Genomic DNA, 16,958 nt, shown 5'->3' on the forward strand with positions numbered 1-16,958 from the left:
ACCTCTATCGTTTCCAAACCCAGCTTAAGATCGCATGGTAGAATAATGTTTTTATTTTTTGATTTGAATATAATTGTCTTAGTTTTAGTTACATTAATTTTTAATAGATTATTAAGGGACCATTGATGGAGTGTACTTAGTGTCCTATTGGCCTCGTTTATCACATCTTCACATGCGCTTGATAAGAAGAACAGTGAGACGTCATCTGCATACACAACACACTTTGCATGCAGGCATGGATTAACGATGTCATTGATATACAAGTTAAAAGAAGCGGTCCAAGGCTACTTCCCTGAGGTACGCCAGCCAGCAGTTAGTTTTTTACTGAGGATCGACAGCTATTAATACCAACAAACTGAAAGCGATGTGCAAGATATGACGCAAGAAGCGTGTGAACACGACCCCTGAAGCCATAGTCGAGCAGTTTTGTCAGAAGTATATTGTGACTGATGTAGTCGAAAGCCTGCGAAAAATCTACATAAACACCAAGGGCAAGTTTTTTTTCCTGGAAACACTGTAAGAGGTACTTTTTTGGCTGAGTAATGTTTTCTCGGTAGATTTATGTTTGATAAAACCAAACTGCGAATCTTATTATTTGGTGATTGTCACCAAAGCATGATATTCGCGTGTGGATCATTTTTTCCACGCCTTTAGGAAAGATTGGCAGCACGGAAACTGGCCTATAATTTGAAACGCAAAGCTTAACACCTTTCTTTACAAAGCTGTCACCTTAGCAATTTCCATCCGACGTGGGAACACTCCGTATTCCAAACTTAAATTAAATATATGTGCTAAAATTGGGGCTAGAATATCTAACACATGCTTCACAGGCCGTATCTGCAAATCATCCGCATCGTGGCATCTGCTGTTCTGCATGTTCATGAATGTAGTGAATACTTCGGAAGATGTAGTTGGACTTAGATACATAGAATCGCTACTTTGACTTATGCGGGTTAGATTCGAAATGGAGTTAAGAATTTGGTCAAACTTGATATTGGAGTACGGAAATGCTTAAATATGGCCGACTTCATAAATATCTTTAAAGCTTATTATCCGGTATTGGGAAAACATTTCTTCAAAAGGATACAGGTAAGGCACATTGGCATGGAATGCAATGCTTTTTTTTCGTAGGACCGAAATTGTGTTAATGTTTTCTAGAGTGGTGATGCCCCCCCCCCCCACCAAAACACAATAGTTAACATGCGATGAGAACAAAGCGTGGTTGACTTGTAATTTTGCCTTCTCAGGAAGAAAATGGCGACATCGCGAAAGTGCCCCCGCGGCTGATGGAAGTGATTTGGAAAGGGATTTAGTGTGATGTGTCCACGTCATATGAGTCGAAAATAGTACACCAGGAATTTTGTGTTTATTAACTATTTCAATGAGTGTGCCACCAAGTAAGATGCCTTGGGGTACACGAACCTGTTCGTTTGTGGCCATAAACAATAATTCTTTAGATTTACTTGTATTTATTTTTAGGCCATTCGGTACGCACCAATCCCAAAGTTCGATAGTGCCCTTTCCTGGTGTCGTCTGCTTAAAGAAAGAATGAAGCATCGAAATTCTGGAGAACAATGTCACTGACGTATACGTGGAATAGAAAGAGTCCCAATTTACTACCTTGAGGCACACCGGAAGAATTTGTTCTGGAAGAGGATAAGCGATTCCTTATTGAAAGGCACTGTGCTCGATGGTGAAGGTATGACTGAAATAATGAATGAGCTACGCCATGAATACCATGTGCATGAAGTTTACTAAGTAATAGATTATGATTTAAAAAGTCAAATGCCTTACTGTAGTCAATAAATATGCCAAGAGTAAGTTTGTTGTCACCAAACGTTTTCACTATCAACTCTCTCTGCGTAAGTAATGCAGTTTCTGTGTACTTTCCGTGACGAAAGCCATGTTGACATTTAGTGAGTATGTTGTGTTTAGAAAAGAAATTATTAATAAGCGTGAATATCATTTTTCTAAACCCTTCGAAAAAACAGGAAGTGCGGAAATGGCATATCTAGTGAAGCAGCGCAACGGCACAAGGCCAAGGGAAGAAGAGGACAAACGCAGCGCTGAAGTGACAACAAATATTTATTCCGGATGAAGCAGGTTTAAGAAAAGACTGAAGGGATTATTCTTAAAGGAAGACTAGTGTGTTATGTTTTCATGTTTTTCTTCTTGTTTTAAATTTTATGTTTCATGTGCTTCAAGTTCGATAGTTTACATGTATTTTATGTTTGGAAGTGTTTTGTTAACATGTATTGCTAGTAGAAGCTGCTGCACTTATTCTTGTACTCCGTTCCTGTACATATTCTTGCACTGTAAAAAAAGGGGGTTAGGGGATACAGTTTCATCTAAGAGATTTCTCTGCATGTAAACTCTGTTGTAAATTCTGCATGAGTGTCAAACCGCTGCTTGCCACAGGGTGGCGTGACCTCGTCAGGCACTTTTCCGCCTTTTGTCACGTCCCCCAAGACAATAGTTTTGTATTATTGTCTTGAATAAAAAATGATTGATTGATTGATTGATTGATTGATTGATTGATTGATTGATTGATTGATTGATTGATATGACATCAGATAGCTGTGCTCTTTCGACGAAATGGCTACGGAAGGGGTGCTGATACAATTCGCACCCAGCTTCATGATTTCAAATGCCTCGATATCTCTCTAGTAAGTTTATCCTTGTGTTTGGTAACTACATGGCTGTTTTTGAGTTTCGGAAAACAGGAACATTCACGACAGTGAGTACCAATGTGGCGGGCCGCATTCTTAACGTTGTTTCCATGCTCTCTAAGTCTTTCATTAAGACAACGGCCCGTTTGGCCGATGTATGAACCACCACACGTCAACTGGACTGAATACACCACGCTATCTTGGCATGGCACGTACTTCGTCCTGTGGTTTTTCTTGCAGTCATGACCAGAATCTGATCTTTTATCTGGGCCACTTACCCTCGCACACAAGCCACTGAGTCTCACAGGCGCCGAAAAAACAACATCAACTCCAGCCTTTTTACCTATTCTCTTCAGACTGTGGGACACAACATGGACATAGGGTATTACTGCCAGATTTCTTTGTTTAGAAACAGGGACAGCGTTGCCCCCTTTAGCTTTTTCAAAATCCCTTCTGCTACTGACGCCAGAATATGAAGGGGGTATTTAGCATCGGTTAGTCTTTGAACCTGATTGGAGAAACTATGTTTTATCTTGTGTGGACAGGATTTTTTCATGGCATTTTGAAAGCATGACGCCACAATGCCATGAAAAAATCCATGAAAATTTCAAAATGCCATGAAAAAATCCTATTCATGGCATTCCCACAATCTCTTAAATCTCATTTCCGCTTCTGTGCACTGGTGAAAGGCTTCTTGCATTGGCGTGGAAAAACCAGAGAAAAGTAATGCTTATTACTTGTGAGACTTTTTATACATATATCGCACTGAAAGCTCTGCTGCATTTTCCCTAGAGATATGAACAGGCACTGTTTGTTCTTTACTTTGTAGGCTTTCGTGGCTGGAACAGGAGTGGCTGGAGAACTTTGCTTTATGGAAGGAGAGCACCAGTCGCAAGCTGGAATTCCTCGCGGCGGAGACATACGACGCACAGAATGTGACCACTATGGCCAATGTTCTCTGCACAAAGCATCATTTGCAGTCAGGCATCCATTTTGTTCTAACAGGGAAGTTTTCGGGCGATGATGTGGAGCCCTTGCTTTCAACATTAGGCAGCTACATGGAAGACACGACCAAACTGGTGCATACAGAGCTTTGTCAGCTCTGCAAAAAATTCTGGTCACTGGAATTATTCTCTCCTGAGACAGTGGCAACGTTGGAAGTGTGCTGAGCACTTTAGGGCCAAATACAGTCTCTCTCTTGAAACAGAATGCGAGGCCACTCCAAGGAAGAACCTCCGAAAGTTTCTGCTCCCTTACCTGGCTACATTGGAGCGCTACCCAAGTATGCACTGTATCCTAATTAATGCAGATGAGAAATCAGTTGTAAGGAACTGCATGTGTGTAAATGAAGACATTTTGTTCGAGTTCCTGAAAGTGCATGCTCTGGGAGGCAGTTGTTGGAAAAGAAGTTGCATGCAACATTTTTTGCTTAATTACTAAATCCTAGCTCGTTCTCGATTTTAAGGGTTCTGTAGCACGCCCCAGTAAGTAATTAAACAAACTCATTAATCACTTGACTGTATTCAACATGTATAATTGTGGTGGATATGTTGCAACAGTACTCGGATTCTTCAGCGTTGTCAATGCATTTTCTCACTCCATCCCTCATTTATTTTTTCAGTCCCTCCCAAACAGAGACTCAAGTCAAGCACGCTGACATTGATTGCTGTTGAGGACAGCATTGAGAAGCTGCGTGCACCACCTTCTGTCTCAACAGCGACCGCCGTTATAACTGGCAGCTACAGAGGGGGGCTCTCCTTCCCCACTTTTAGTTTCGTGGGATTCCTAGAGAACGCAGCCTGGCTGCAGAGCTTGTGAAAAGACCGCAGCCACTAAAAATGTTTGCGGCTGTGGTGCCCCCGTCAACTACGAAGAATTCACTGTTTCAGTCTGGCCCATAGAATGAAGCTTGGTGAGCTCATGCGTCAAAAATTCATGAGGCCGTTTCTCACCAATTTCAGATGACTGAGCGCAATGCGAAAAGAAAATTATTAAACAAAAAACCCTGCTCTCGCGAAGCAATGAAAATATAGCGGTCATTTCTCTGTGTTGGCAAAGTAAAGCACGACTGGCGTTTTTTGAGCATATGCTTTCGTAATTGTTTTCTGTTGTGTCCCCTTATTGCTTTTGTGTGTGTGCGCCCCCGCGTCCTCCTCCTAACGACAGTTCGCATCCTCCTCCTAACGACCACTCAATCCTCCTCCTAACGACCACTCGCATCCTCCTCCTAACGACCGCTTGCCCCTCGTCGCACGCTGTCGCCAGATGCCCCCCCACGGTGCGCCCCCGCACCCTCCTCCTGTTCTGGGAAGCCACTCCCTCCCGTGGACGCTTCTCCACTCCCTCCTTTCTTCGGGCGGCCAGTTCGGCTCCTGCCTCGGTCGACGCTGGTCGCACCCTCATCGGCTTTAAATAAACGAAGTCTTAAAGTACCGTGTGCGTCTTTCGCTGCATTCAACACAGCGACCGGACACGACAGTGGCGACGAGAAAGTGGATTCGACCCGCGCTACGCAACGCTATTGACAAGCCATGGCTACGCGAGGGTTTCCCAATCAGATACCAGAATTCAACGGCTCATCGTGGTCATCGTGGGTTGGACGCCTTCAGTTCTACTTTGAAGCTAACAACATCACAGACCCAGCCTTGAAGAGGGCCAACCTGCTGACGCTGTGCGGGGAGCAGACCTACGATACTGTCTGCGCCCTTATTCAGCCAAGCACACCAGCGGCAGTGTCTTACGACGACATCGTAAAAGCGCTGCAAAAGCACTACGACCCAAGGCCATCCGAGGTCTACAGCCGGGCTCGCTTCTAACGACGAGATCAACTGGGAGGAGAAACTGTGAGCGCCTACGTAGCCGCGCTCAAGAAGCTCGCTGCCGACTGCAATTTTGGAACGCTGTCGACAACAGCTACCGGGCAGGAGGGAGACGCAGCTTCTTCTGCTAACACCACCATGCTTCCCTTGGACGTGATGTTACGCGACAGATTTGTGTGCGGACTGAGTGACGAGTCACTGCAGCAGCGCCTGTTCGCTGAGAAGGACCTCACATTCAGCAAAGCTTACGACATCGCCGTTCGAGCGGAGAGCGCCGGTCACCAGCAGAGAGGGATTCGCCGGAACACCGAGCCGGTACACCAGACAAGCAACCAGGTGCGCAAGCCTTCTGTTGTTGTAAAATCGGTCAAAAAGGCACAACGCTGCTGGCGGTGTGACGACCAACACAACCCCCAGGGATGTCGATTCCAGTCAGCCACGTGTAATTTTTGCCACAAGCGAGGGCATATCGAAAGAGCATGCATTACGAAACGGAGACTTGCCAAGATAAAGTCACCTTCCCAGCCTAATCACAGCGTCAACGCCTCAGAGAATACGCCGCTATCTGATCTCCATGGAACAACATCAGCAACACCATCTGTGTTGTACGACCTGAACACCATGAATCTCGGCACGCGACCGAAGATTTTTACAGAAGTAAGCGTACATCACCAGCTGATTAAGTTCGAGGTGGACTCCGGCGCAGCCTGTACTCTGATCAGTGAGGACACGTTCCGAACTTCATGGCCATCTGACGCACCCGCCCTGCAACAAGACGACACGCACCTGCGAACGTGGTCAGGACAGAATCTGCCACTATTGGGCTCTGCCAACGTGCAGGTTAACTACAACGGCCAGACCCATACGCTACCTCTGCTTGTTGTGAAGGGCACAGGATCAAGCCTTCTAGGGAGAAACTGGTTTTCTCCACTAGGCGTGATGATATGCGGCATACACCAGACGCCGAGCCAGAACATGGTTGAGCAACTGCAAGAGAAATACGAAAGAGTATTCTCGGAAGAGATTCCAGGAAACGAAGGGCCCCCGGTCACACTGGAGTTGTTGGACAACGCGCAACCCAAATTTCTGAAGGCCAGGCCGGTGCCGTTTGCTCTCCGAGATTCAGTTGAAAAAGAGTTGGACAAACTGGAGCAGCAAGGTGTCATCGAGCCGACGCAGCATTCCATCAAACTCTCAGCGTACGACTACGCTCTGGTCTACCGCAATGGGAGTAAACATCAAAACGCCGATGCGCTAAGCCGTCTGCCACTAGACGCAACTGTTGACGAACCATTTCCACCAGGAGACGTTCTGATGTTCGAAGCACGGCCAGAACCTCCGCTTACAGCAGGCACAGTTGCAGCATCTACGCAGAAGTGCGCAGCTCTCCGGCTGGTTTACACAGCTGTTCAACAAGGCAACGTGCATAAACTCAAAGGGGACAACTTCGACGCTTACCGCAGGCGAGCTACAGAGTTGAGCACCCATCGCGGCTGCATCATATTTGGGTCCCGAGTTGTGATTCCGAGAGAACTACGCGCACAAGCTATGTCTCTCATCCACGCCGGACATCGGGGCATCGTTGCAATGAAAAAGTGTGCCAGAAGCTACATGTGGTGGCCTGGCATTGACAACGACATCGAAACAGTGGTGCGAGAATGCAAGCCTTGCCAGAGCAGCCGGAGCGCCCCGCCGAAAGCTCCTGTCCCAGAATGGGAAAAGCCAGACACACCATGGCACACACTGCACATTGATTTTGCAGGACCAATTGAGGGCTGCACTTTCCTTGTGGTCGTCGATGCCTACACAAAGTGGCTTGAGATAAGGCAAATGGGACAGACGACTTCGGCAGCAGTCATTGACAACCTCCGATCACTATTTGCAACGTTCGGCCTGCCGCGCAAAGTAGTGTCGGACAACGGAACACCGTTTGTGTCTGCGGAGATCCTCAAGTTTTATCGCGACAACGGGATCTCATCAGTTACATCGGCCCCCTACCACCCAGCGACAAACGGACAAGCCGAGCGCTACGTAGCCGAGCTAAAACGCGCCCTTGAAAGAGATCAGACAGGCTCGCTGCAGCGCCGCCTTGCGCGCTTTCTCTTCAAGCAGCACACGACGGTTCAGAGCACAACAGGCGAGACCCCCTCGAAAATGATGTTCGAGCGTGAAATGCGAACCCAGCTCACAGCCATCCTCCCCGAGCCAAAGGCAGAGACTTTCCGGGAAGAAAAAGCAATTCCGCGCTGCGGCACGCTTAATGAGGGGCAGCGCGTCCTCGCGCGACAGTTTCTGAAAAAGCCACGCTGGGAGGAAGCTACAATTGTCAGACGCATAGGCCTGCGCTCTTGGCTCGTCAACATACGTGGCACAGTAGCACGCCGACATCTCAACCAGCTGCGTAGATTTACGACGCCGTCTGAGAGCTGTCCGCCAGCGGAGAGAACACGTGCACCATTTTCCCACATAGCCTGGCACCTCTTCCCGGAAGAAGAGACTTCGCCCAGGACAGACCCAGGAGACACAGCGAACAACAGCCAGCCTACAAGTGTTTCTTCCCCGAGCGCACAAAGCCAGCGCGCCTCCACGCGTGAGCGCCGACCCCCTGCACGATACCAGGCAACTTTCTAAGGGGGAAGGAAGTGTTGTGTCCCCTTATTGCTTTTGTGTGTGTGCGCCCCCGCGTCCTCCTCCTAACGACAGTTCGCATCCTCCTCCTAACGACCACTCAATCCTCCTCCTAACGACCACTCGCATCCTCCTCCTAACGACCGCTTGCCCCTCGTCGCACGCTGTCGCCAGATGCCCCCCCACGGTGCGCCCCCGCACCCTCCTCCTGTTCTGGGAAGCCACTCCCTCCCGTGGACGCTTCTCCACTCCCTCCTTTCTTCGGGCGGCCAGTTCGGCTCCTGCCTCGGTCGACGCTGGTCGCACCCTCATCGGCTTTAAATAAACGAAGTCTTAAAGTACCGTGTGCGTCTTTCGCTGCATTCAACACAGCGACCGGACACGACATTTTCTAAAACAGCACGAACAAAATACTCCCAACTTAGCTCAATGTGGAAAAACCCCCACGAGTATTGCACGCAAAAAAATTTAAGATTGCCATCCTTTGAAAGACTCATCGCTACAGTTAATGTGTCCCAAGCTTATTACGCGTGCGATGAGAAACAAATATTGGAAAGAACCGCAGCCTAGCCGCCGAAGCCCAGTACTTAATTGGATTGGATAGCCTGTCTACGTAGATGTCAAATACTCAACACATTGGAATGAAGAGCGTGCACGGGAGCGTTTAAGGAAGACTGTCAATGTGCTCCAAATTGCATACTATCGCTACCGCACGCCAACTGAAACCAGTGGAGATGCGATGAAAAAACCTAAACGCGAGTGTCGTCGCAACCGCGTTCGTCGAAAGGACGACGACGACTGCCGCGCCAAAGATACCCCAGAAGCGTTTACGCCCATCAACACCACTCTCATTTCACTGACGCCACGCCTTTGCGTTGCCACAGCTAACTGCTGACGCAAGATAGTTGTTTTGCAAACTCTTCCCCGAGACTGCATCGCCAGTGACGCTCGTTTCCAGGCACGACCGAAGCAGGTAAAACACTGCTCTGGGGATAAGTGCTGACTGCATCTACCGGCTCACTCGGTCCATACTCAGTAGTCACGAGGGATTTTTTCGGCCGCGCGTTCTCATAGAGGTTGGAATGATGCGCAGGTCGCTTAATATACAGTGGGTCGTGGAATGAAGTAACGAACTCTAAGTCGCTTCTGCATCCAATGCGCGACCGCTGCCAGACTTCGAAATAAAGTAACGCACTCGTCGACGATACGGTTAACATAAGTGGCACTTGTCGAAGTATTTCGTGCTTCAGAAGAGAAACCTCTCCGAGATTCCTACGAAAAATGTGCAGTGCGCTCGCAGTGGCAGACTATTGAGCTACAAATTCACAAAATGCATTTTTGCCTTCTTTCAGGTTTCAGTGCACAAGTTACCACTAGACAAAGCCATTTTGATGCGTAAATGGCGCCAAGCGATGCTACAGATGGACTTCAAGACCAACACCAGGAACTGTGCTCAGCAGGGGCGTAGCAGGAGGGGAGGGTCAGTGCCGAGAACACCCCCCCCCCCCAAATTTTCTGAGCGCTCGATGCATGTTCCCCCCCCCCCCACCCTGGACTATTTTACGGGCGCGGAGGTGAACGGGCGATTTTAAGTAATGTTCACCTTGTAGAGGAACTGACAGAAGTATCATGCATTGCCGCGACAATATTTTATTCGAGTTCTTTTTCCTCGCCCGACGGTTCCGGGTTCAATCCCAATCAGTGGCCCTTATTTATTTGTTCCAGTAATGATTCAGGAATGTTGTAATGCACTTGCGTTCTCTGTTGTTTATTCTCGAAAAGAATGACATACTAAAGACTCTAATAGTGTCACGATATTGTGAGCGACTTGATGTTTGGTTGGTGCCGAAATTATAATTAATCGGGCCAACCTGCCCACCTAAGCACTCTCCGTAAGTTAGGAGGGGGTGGAGCGACAAACTTCTCCACCCCGCGTGCAAAAGACGAGGTTCGACTGCTGACCGGCGATAGGGGCCACGCCTGATTAGCCGTTGATCGGAGGCATGAGGCGTAGGCAAGTTTCTTTAGCAACCGTTCACTTGGGCAAAAGATAACGACACAAAGCTACAACACAAAGCCCAATAAAATAGCGTGCGTACACAGGCTCGACGCAAACAACAAGCACAAAATCAGCACACAGGCAACTATTAAGAAGAAAAGGAAAACACAGGGTCGAGGACTACACAACGTTACAAGAACAAAGCAATACTATACAAGAGGTTACGACGAGAAAGAACGACCGGACAAAGAAAAGAGTAAACCGAGTGGGGAGAAAGGGTGGCTTAGCTGCGTAGTGGCAAGGTTCGGTCGCTGGGAGCGTCAGGCTGCGCTGGCGCGCGGGGCTGATGGGGGGTTGCGGATACGGGCGAACCTGGGCCACGGGTCACGCGTCTTCCACGCGTCTTTCGGGGCCGCCGTCGCCGCGCTCTACGCTTCAGACACCCGCCTAGGCTCGCTTCCTGACCATTTCCCTGGCTGACCTCACACATGTCCGCACGCACCGAAATCTCCAAGCCAACTACCCGGCTCGCGGTTTTCTCGCCGCTGCGTTCTCGTGAAAAAAAAAGCAAATGAAGCCCCTCGGCCCCGTGCCCGAACGATTTACAGATGTTGAGAAGGGGGGCGAAGAAACTGAAGGGGACACGAGGGAAAGGCACGGTCCTCACGAGGGGCGATACTAACTTGCCAAGCTCGGAAGGGGTGCTGGGGCATTCACCGGCCGGTTCCCATTCCCACCTCGTGCAATCGCTCGCTGCCCGGCGATAATCGTGGGGAGGGGGCGGCGTACCCTTGACCCTCCAGTGTCGCAAGCGGGCAACTGCCCCCGCGAGGGGCACAAAATCATCGCCACCGCGTCGCGACATGCCTGCGAACAACCGGCGCCGTGGCCACCTCACCCACAAAAGAAAAAAGAAAGAAAAGGCATGCACGCACTTTGTGACATAACCCCCCCGAAAAGAATGCTATTCTTAATAACATTTCAAAATCACATACACAAATGTCGTGCATACACAAATGCGTCTTGCCGCGCAAGCAGACAAAGATGAATTTGCGCGCACTTCACTGTCACGAGCGCGCACCAGTTCCTCGTCGCACAACCAGCTTCCCACGATGGCTCGCACAGTCGCGCACTGCATACTTCACATCGTCGCGTGCCAGTCACTGCAGACTGTTCCACACGGCATTTTCTAAAGAAACAGTTGAACACTGCACATTCCATCGAAACAATTCGACACTGAAATGTCGAGCAACACACAAACAGCTTGTGCCGTGTAACGTCCCCAAGCACTGGAGAATCCCCAACATACAAAGAAAAAGAAAAGGAATGACCGCCTAGGCGGAAAGGATTTTCGGAAGTCGTGATCGCCTAGGTTCCGGTGACTGCAATGAGTGTCGGACTGTGGTCTTCCTTTAGCACGGTACTGAGTGGGTCTTCACAGCACCTCTTGGTGCGGAACTTCCCACACAGAAATTTTCCTCCGCCTACTTCGACTGTGCGGAAGTTATCGCGAAAGATCGCTCGAGCGTCGGCGATATGACGCTTCCACCGTAGTGCTCTAACGCGAGCGCGTCTCTTCGTAGAACGCAGGTTGGGCGAGCGCGCATTTCCTTTGTTAGCGTTACGCCTGTCCGTCTCCTTCGAGATGCACAGAGCCAGCGCATTGTAACCCGACCGCTCGTAGGAAAAGCCACCCTGGCGAGAAGTTGACTGTACGTCATTTGCCGGCCGTGTGCTTGGCTGCGCGGAAAGGCACTCTCGCAGCAAACCGGCTTGCTCCACCCCTGTGCATGCCTGTTTCCATATCCGCTCAGCTAGCTGCTGCTCGGAAAACGGGTCCTCCGTAAAGGTGATCGACCCTGTATCGGCCGCTTGCCGCGGTTCAAGCCGCGCGGGAACTGCGGCTTCACCACGATCCGCTGGTTCCCTTGAGGAGCCCAACTGTGCTCCATACTACCTGCCAGTCTCTACAGCCGACGCATCCGAGCAATGCTCCTCGACTCCGCTGACATTACTGTTCAGCCTGTTCACTTCAGGTGTTCGCGAGCTCTCCTATACTCTGACCGCACCGTCGAGCTCGGCCTTTCTTTCCTCACCATCATGAGGGCATTTCACAGCCCGCTTCTCGGTCAGTCGCTCGGGAGCCGCGACATTGCCGGGATCTTTGTTCCCGAAAGACAGCCCCAGTGTCCCATTCTCTAAGTCAGGCGACACTGTTGCCTCCAATGTGACGTCTGAGGGTGGTGCCGGCACTCGGCTGAACCGCTCTTTCAGCGTATTCGATTCAGTTCAGTTCAGTTTATTCCCTTAAAAGTCCCCCGTAGGGGCATTCCATAAGGGGTGGGTTTTTATACAAACAATAAGGATCATGGTAAACAGTTATTGAAAAAATGGTCAGATACAAGTTGCAAAAACGAAGATGGGCAGGTAGTAAAAGCGATTTCGTGGGGAAGGCCGTTGCAGTCTGTGGCGGTTCGGAAAAAAAATGAGGCAGTGTAGGTGGTGGTCCGGGCACGTGGGCGCAAAACTTGAAGAGGGTGACTGGTTCGATATGATATGCGTGCTGCTGCTGTGATGTATGGTGCTTGATTAAGGGACGAAAAAAAGAACTTGTAGAGTGAAAGGCTAGCAATTCGACGTCGACAGAAAAGCGGTGATAAACCAGATTCTGCTTTGAGAGATGAAACGGTGATATTATATGAGTACGATGAATGAATAAAACTAGCAGCGCGATTTTGAACTGATTCTAATGCGTCGGCGAGATATGCTTGGTGCAGATTCCAAATGGGCGACGCGTATTCCAGTTTTGGCCTGATAAGTGATTTATAAGCTGGTAATTTGACATGTTCCGAGCGTTTCGCAGATTACGTTTCAGAAAGCCTAAGGTTTTGTTAGCTGCGGCGATAATGTTAGTGGCATGTGTTCTCCAAGACAAATCGTGAGAGAGCGTTACACCTAGGTATTTGTAAGACTGAACTAGTTCCAGGGGTGTGTTAAGAATTGTGTAAGGGAAACAAAAGGGACTGCGCCGGTGGGAGAAGTACATGCATTTACATTTGTTGGCATTTAGCGTCATTAGTGAATTGTTGCACCAGTCTGAAACGCTGATTATATCGTTCTGGAGAGCAGTTTGGTCAGATATGTTTTTGATTGTGCGGTAAATGAAGCAGTCGTCTGCGAACATGCGTATATTAGAATACACTGAGGTAAATCGTTAATGTATATTAAAAACAACAGAGGACCAAGGACAGATCCTTGGTGCACGCCGGAAGTTACTGGGAGGGGTCTAGATAAGTTACTGATGATTAAAACCATTTCCGTACGATTGGACAAAAATTCCTGTATCCACGTTATAACGTTAGGATCTAGGTTCAGCAGTTGAAGTTTTAGTAACAAGCGCTGGTGAGATACCTTATCAAAGGCTTTCGCAAAATCCAGATAGATTGCGTCAGTTTGCAGATTAGTGTCCATGTTAGTGTGTAAGTCATGAACAAAAAGAGCTAATTGGGTTTCACAGGAGAAACCTTTGCGGAACCCATGCTGCGAGGGATGAAAAAAGTTGGTACAGTCTCAGAAAGAAATAATTTGAGAGTAGATGACATGTTCCATGATTTTGCATGGCATGCTTTTAGGGAGATAGGTCGGTAATTTAATGGAGAGTTTCTGTTACCTGTTTTGTAGACTGGAACGACCTTTCCCACTTTCCAATCATCTGGCATGGTTCCTGAAGAAAGTGACTGGGAGAACAGCAATGACAAGTATGAAGTAACCGTGTGTCTCGTGTTCCTTAGAATTTTAGAGTTAATACCATCAATGCCAAATGATGACGACAGCTTAGTCTTCTGGATTATGAATGAAATTCCGTCTTCACAAAATGTGATGTTTGGCATGGTACCTTCCATATTGGAATAAGGAAAAGAAAAGGGCGTTTCGATTTCTTTCGTGAAAACAATGGCAAATGCGGAATTGAAAGCGTCGGCACATTCAGCATCGGTAATGGTTTCTTGAAAATCATTGGTGAGAGTGATAGCGCGTTGTGGGTGAGGGTTTATTACTTGCCAAAACTGTCTTGGGTTACTGCGCACCAAATTTGGAAGTGTAGTAGCATAAAATAAACGGTTTGCGCTGCGGATCGCAGTCAAATATTCATCTTCGGCTTCGTAGTAGGTTTGCCATCGGGATGGGTTGTTTTTAGCAGCCCGATAGAGACGCTTTTTATGCGAAGCATATTACAATAGGTAACCCAAGCCCTTCGTGACGGTTACACGCCGTGCACACCACGTGACACAATGACGTCACGACAGATGAGAGACGGGGCTCCAACTCGTGCCGTCGATGCGGTTGCACGCCGTGCAGACCACGTGGTATGGTGACGTCACACCTCGTGACACAATGACGTCACGACAGATGAGAGACGGGGCTCCAACTTGTGCCGTCGCTGCGGTTGCACGCCGTGTGAATCACGTGGTATGGTGACGTCACACTCCCGCGCATTTCGAACGCGCGTTCACACTCGGTGTAGGTGAAACGCTCGCTCCACCGGGCAGGCGGACGCGGCTTCCGTGGCAATCCAGGCGCTCACCCAACGCGCGTCTCGGGGTTAGTCGGCGTTCCGCTGTAGCCATGCCGTTGTCTTCCCCCACGATGAAGGCTTCTAGTGGTTATATTAAAATGACAAAGTATTCAACCAAGGAAAGCCATGTATTACCAAGCCTAGCCACCAATATGCTTCGCATCTGACTAGGCTTAACCTTAGCTAAGCCTCAGCCATTTTTTTATTTTCTAGTCTTTTTAAGGATTTAGTAAACCATGGTTTTTGGTGGCTGGTGCGAATGTTGACAGTTGGTATATATTTATTAGCCAAATCATTTAACTTATTCTTAAACATCGCCCAGTTATCTTGGATCGTTTGAGTGTGACATGCAGCTTCGAAGCTGGGAAAAAAGGTATCAAGTTCATGATTTATCGCGTCATAATTACCTTTTTCGTAAAGTTCTATAGTTTTCTTTTGAGTCTTATTTGGTGTTACAGGAAATGAGAAGGTAGCATGAATGACATTATGGTCACTAATTCCTCGAAGATATGCAACGGAAAGTAGGGCATCCGGGTTATTTGTCAAAATAAGATACAGAATGATTTCGGGTTCAGGCGTGACGCGCGTTGGTTGTGACACTAATTGTGTTAAATTAAAGTTCAAACTGATGTCAATGAAATTCCTTTCCTCTACAGGACCTGCTATTGAAGAAGATGGGAGGTTGCACCAGTCAATGTTTGGGAAGTTGAAATCCCCGAAAAGGAGAATGGAGGCATTTGGATAGCTTGTTGTCAGATGAATTAACTTATTATTGAGTTCGTTGCAAAAATCGGGTGTGGGATGGGGAGGCCTGTAGCAGACTCCCGGTAGCACTGTTTTTGGTGATGCTCGACATAGTAACCAGAGTATTTCAAGCTTTGATTTGATATTTATCATAGTACATAAAATTTGGTTATGAACGGCTATGAGAACACCACCGCCCTTGACCCTTCGCGGTCATTTCGAAAAACTTGGAAGTCAGGTAGGTCTGCCAAAACTTCGGTATCGGTGACGTAATTTTTTAGCCAGGTTTCTGTTAAGATGACCAGATTGCTGCCTGTTGATGATATGATGTTGGACACGAGCTCTCGCTTCGGAAGATAACTGCGAACGTTGGTGTAAACTACGGATAATGAAAGGTTAAATCTAGATGTGGGCCTTGGTTTGTTTTTTCCCTTTAAGGAACGGGATGATTGCTACTGAATTTCTGTGACACTGTTCGAAGCCTCGTCGAAAATGTACCGTTTTGGGCCGTTGCACATGGTTTTGTAACGTAGAGAGTAAGCTACTGATTTGGATTTATCGAATGCCAGCAGATGCTTTCTTGCTTTCTGGACGGGGCGAGTGAAGTCTTCGCCTATACTGTATTTTGTTCCTTTCAGTATTCGGCCTTTTGATAGAAGAGCGTCTTTAGTTTTCCAGTGCATGAACGTTACTATTATTGGGCGATTCCGGTCCTCTGAATGTTTCCCTAAACCATGTGCCCGTTCTATGTCTGCGGGGTTAATATCAGTTTGTAAGTTTTCATGACAAATCTGGATGACTAGTTCGTCAGACTGAGCATATGTCTCATTAGTAGTGGTGTCAGGGATTCCGTAGAAGATCAGATTACAAAAGCGTGATCGGTTTTCAGCATCATCAATGCGAGCCTCTAGCTCTGAAACAAGGTGAGTTGTTTCAGTTGAGGTCGCTTGCAGGGTTTCTATGTCTTGGGGTAGGGGCATGAGGGTCTGATAGTGGGCCTCTAAATCGATCATGCGGTTGTTAAGGTTGTTTATTGTTTTGTCTGTTGTTGTCAGCTGTACTTTAAGATTCTTTATCTCTTCTACAAGTAGCGCTTGGCCTGCGGTTAGTTATTGAAATTCGGTCAGGACAGTGTCTAGGTTACCAGGGCCAGGATTTATTTCTACATCACCAGATAGGGTTAGTAACAGGCGGACAACACGGGCACATTCAGAAGCAATTGCGACACAACACTGTGGGCTCGGGAGCTGTACCAAGCAGTAATTGCTCGATTTTTTAGCATAGAGCGCGTATGTTTGACTGATCTGCATGGCGAAAGGGAAGCGGTTAGCGAACTGCGCCGTGGCACAGTCTCCGAGCCCACAAAACTGCGTCGACGGTGGCTCCGCCTTTATAGCTAGCGGATTGGCTGCTTTTGATGGCGATGAGTCTTTCCAGGGTTGTTCGAGGACAGGCATCTCAGGTTCCAGGAATAAGATTGACGGAAATGGCGATGAGTTGAAACCGGGAAAGGCGTGGCATATGGC

General features: G+C 48.2%; 1 pseudogene; it reads right to left on the bottom strand.

Annotated features, from left to right (window-relative positions):
• Window positions 1–15,884: 15,884 nt before the first annotated feature.
• On the bottom strand, window positions 15,885–16,742 carry LOC149327991 (uncharacterized; annotated as a pseudogene).
• Window positions 16,743–16,958: the final 216 nt, after the last annotated feature.

Source organism: Amblyomma mixtum, chromosome 10 (genome assembly GCF_055824585.1).
Source record: "Amblyomma mixtum isolate Tamu chromosome 10, ASM5582458v1, whole genome shotgun sequence".
In the NCBI taxonomy this organism is placed as follows: Eukaryota; Metazoa; Arthropoda; class Arachnida; order Ixodida; family Ixodidae; genus Amblyomma; species Amblyomma mixtum.